The sequence below is a fragment of the Orcinus orca genome, chromosome 8, assembly GCF_937001465.1.
Source record: "Orcinus orca chromosome 8, mOrcOrc1.1, whole genome shotgun sequence".
In the NCBI taxonomy this organism is placed as follows: domain Eukaryota; kingdom Metazoa; phylum Chordata; class Mammalia; order Artiodactyla; family Delphinidae; genus Orcinus; species Orcinus orca.
In genome coordinates, this window is record NC_064566.1 from 39,856,363 (window position 1) to 39,860,471 (window position 4,109).

Here is a 4,109-nt window from a genome sequence, read left to right on the forward strand (position 1 = left end):
CTCCTTCTGTGAGCTGCACTTGCAGGCTTCCCCCTTCATCCTCCCCAGCTGTCCTTGCTGCTCTGGCCCCTCTCCTCCCCCCATAACCGTTTGCTCCAAGCATGGACACAGCAGACTGCCTTACTCTCCAAGGCCCCCCCGCAACCCCAACATACAGTTGTCACGGGTAATGGACTGTATTGGGGAGATTCTAAGGAAATTGTGGCCCACAGAAAGAACTTAGAATTAAACCTTCAGTATCAGAGTTCCCATGGCCATTATCTATAGCCCGTCACAAGAAGCCCTGTCCCTGCCTCTTTCTCCCTGGTCCTGGGAGGAGGGGCCAGGGAGGGGCGTTGCTGCTTTCCCTCAGCTCGGCATCTTCTCTCATCTCTTTTTTCTCTCTGGGCCCAAGGCCATGACACCTCTACCACTCATCAGGAGTAACAAAACAGAACCAAAGGAAAAACTGCCATTCTTTTAACATTAAAAAAAAAAAAGTACAGATACAGGTCCTTGTCATAGGGCAGACGCTTAATAATTATTTTGTAAAGAAGGTTGGCCCTGAATTTCCTTAACCTCCACTTTTAGATTAAGCCTGGACCTTATCTTTATGAAACCAAGAGGCCAGTTAAACTCTTTTTCCTCAAGAAGAAGTGGCCAGGTCTCTCCAGATTATAAAACTAGACTGGACCTTTCCTGCTTTTATCCTGGTACCCACTCAAACATCCTGTTATCCTCCAATCCAGTATGTGTTCACTTTTTTCATTTCTACAACAGATATTTATTGTGCACCTTCTAAGGTCCAGGCCCTAAACTGGGTACTGAAGATACCCAGTGAATGAAACAGACTCAGCCTGTGTCTTCACAGAGTTCACAAGCGGGGTGGAAGAGGAGATTGAAAATAAACATATAAGACATACTTCAACAGAAATCAGTGCTAGAGAGGGAAAGTGCATCCAAGCAGACTGGCATCTAACTGGCTCTTTATTTCTTCAGTGTGTGTTTTTGCTCATTCATTGCTCCAGGCATCAATAAACATGGACTCAATACTTGTCATTTATTTGGCACTAGGCCAGGTGCTGGAGACCCAAATACCAACAAAAGACTTTGACCTTTACCTCAAAGCAGGCACAGACTGATTGGTGGGGAAAATACTTAAACACCTCACAATGATACAGAGGGGCTGGAACTAGAACAGAGTTGCCCGTGGGTCAGTGGAAGCCAGAGGAGGATAAAACCACTGTGTATGGAGGCCGAGGGCAAGCTTCTTCAAGGAGGTGTCATTTAATCAGAACTTGGAGGATGGGAAGGAGTTTGCCCAGGTGGAGAATAGGGTAAGGGCATTGAGGGCAGGGAGGAGAGCAGGCAGTGAGGGCAGGGAGGAGAGCAGGCAGTGAGATCCGGGGCTTTCCTGCAACGCGGTGGAGTTGCTAGTGACCAGAGAGTGTGCATGGAGGAGAAGCAGCCCCAGATGAGGCTGGGCCGTTTCCCAGGCTCTCAGGAAACTCCCCTGGGGAAGCGCTTGACAGCTGCGCCGGCTGAAGGGGCACGAAAACGGGGCTGGGGCTGCAGAAGACACAGGGCAAGGGAGGAAGGGGCTGGCTCTGTGCAGCGGGAAAAGGAACGTTTTCAGAGGCACTTAGAGGTCCCCAGCCTCTGCACTCGCTACCTGCTGGGGTGTGTTTGGCTTCTCCAGAGAAGCCTGTTGCTGCAGGGTAAATTCTCCCTGGTTGCCTGCACTTACCTCCCAGTGTGCTAATGAGAGCAGAACTTCAGATGCCCTAGCCTGCTATTTCGTGTTTGTTGAGTGGAGCGAGGCTGGGTGGAGGCACTGCTAGTCAGAGGCAAGGATACCAGGGCCAGCGCTGGCACCTGGCTCTGCAAAACCAGCCACAGGCCCGGGGAGGGAGGGACTGGGGGCAGCAGAGCCGGGAGCTCTGTGTGGGAGGAAGGTGAATGCGCTGGATGGGCAGGAGAGCAGGGAAGGCCGAGCTCTGAACATGGCAAGTCAGTTTCCAGAATTCTTGGAAACGCCCAGCAGGGTAGGTCATGTGGCTGGATGGTAATGTGAAGTATTAACTTTTGCATTTTGACCCCGGGACCTTCCCTCTTCTGGCTGCTAATCATGAAAGAATGCTTGGGTAATTTTTTTTCCACCTGAGAAGAGATTAAAGCAAAGCAAAACAAAAACAAATTTTCCCTGTGTCAGAAAAGGAAAAGCCGGAGCATATATTAGGCTGAAGTCTAGGTTGCGGAAACAAAGAGGGTTAAAAATGCAGCGTCATAAAGAAGATGGAGCTTATCACATCCTCACTTCAACATACTCAGGTTGAGAGTGGAACAGATGTGCGGGCAGTCCGGCTCTACAAGGACTCTCAGGGACCCAGGTGCCCTCCGTCCTGTGGCTCCACCATCCCTAGAATAATAACCTCAGCTTCATGGTCAAGTGTGGGTCACAGACTCACCTGTGTTCTACCTTGTGGGAGGGGGAAGAGTTCACTGGGAGATTACATTGCCCAGCAAATGTTCACTTCTTTTTGGTCTATCGCCGCAAGAGGAATAAACTTCCCTGCCCTAGTTCCAAGTCTAGGCCTTAACAGGCATCATGAGTTTCTGTTTGATCCTCTGGGAGCTTCTGACCTCAGCTGTGAGCAGAACCTGCCCAAGGTGACTGCTGTCTCTGGAGCTTGGGCGTGGGAATGAGACATGTGGGGCAGACCTGAACTTGACCCATGGCTGGGAACAGAGCAGCTGCTTTGAGACCTGCAGATCTGTCAGCAAGAAATAAATACTCACGTTTGTTTACCACTGAATTTGGGGGTGGTTTTATGCAGTATTACTGCAGCAAACACAGGTTGATACAAACTATGGAATGACGGCAAGCAATTTTGTTTTAAGTAAGCAGGAGTGAAGTTTAAAAAATTAATTTCTCTCACATTTTATTAATCATATGATTACACTTAGCTACAAGGGAGGCTGAAAGACATAGTCTGTAGTTGAGCAATCCTATGCCCAGTTTAAAAGAGGAGCTGTGGACATAAAAACATGCTCATTAGTCAGTAGAGAAATTCAAATTAAAACCATAGTGAGATGCTACTAAACTCCCACTAGAATGGCTAAAAATAAAAGAGTTGATCATACCATGTGTTGATGAAGATGTAGAGCAACTGGAATTCTCAGACACCACTTGCGGGAATGTAAAATTACAACCACTTAGAAAAATGGCTTGGCAGTTTCGTAGAAGGCTAAACATACACCCACCCTATGACCCAGACAATCCACTTCTATATATTTACCCAAGAGAATGAAAACATACGTCTGTACAAAGACTTGTGTGGATGTAGCAACTTTATTTGTAATTGCCCCAAACTTGAATTGGAAACAATTCAACTTTCTCCATCAAGAAGTGAATGGATAAACAGAAAGTGGTCCATCCATATGATGGAGGGAATTCCCTGGTGGTCCAGTGGTTAGGACTCTGCGCTTTTACTGCTGAGGCCCCTGGTTCAATCCCTGGTCAGGGAACTAAGATCCCACAAACCTCACGGTGTGACCCAAAAGCAAAAAAACACATGATGAACTACTACTCGGCAATAAAAAGGAATGAACTGTTGGTACACGCAGCAACAGGGATGAATCTCAAAATAATTACCATGAGCAAAAGAAGCCAGACAAAAGAGTACCTCCTGTGTGAGTCCACTTATGTAAAACTTTAGAAAATGCCATCTAATCTTTAGGAACAGAAAGATCGTTGGCTGCCTGGGGATGAGGGCCATGGGAAGGAGGGATCAAGGAAGGGACTGACTGCAAACGGGCAAAAAACTACTTTTGGGGTGATGGCTATAATCGTCTTGATAGTAGTGGTGGTTTCATGGGTATGTACACGTGTCAAACTCATCAAATCATGCGCTTTAAATATATGCAACAAATATATGCAAAATATACAATATAACATATTGTATGTCAGTAATATCTCATACTATAATAGCACAATACATGATATATATTTATGTGTTTATATAAAATATATAATAGCTATAGTTTATAATAGCTATAAAACAAAATGTAAAGCTCTTACTGTGGGGGGAGCAGAGGGCGGATGTTGGTGGACGGTGGGCAGTTTCCAC

The 4,109-nt window shown here is 46.6% G+C and overlaps 1 non-coding gene across 1 annotated transcript; it reads left to right on the plus strand.

Moving 5' to 3' along the window:
* Positions 1-3,434: 3,434 nt before the first annotated feature.
* Positions 3,435-3,507, plus strand: TRNAK-UUU (transfer RNA lysine (anticodon UUU)). The gene has a single exon. It is a non-coding gene; the product is annotated as a tRNA-Lys (tRNA).
* Positions 3,508-4,109: the final 602 nt, after the last annotated feature.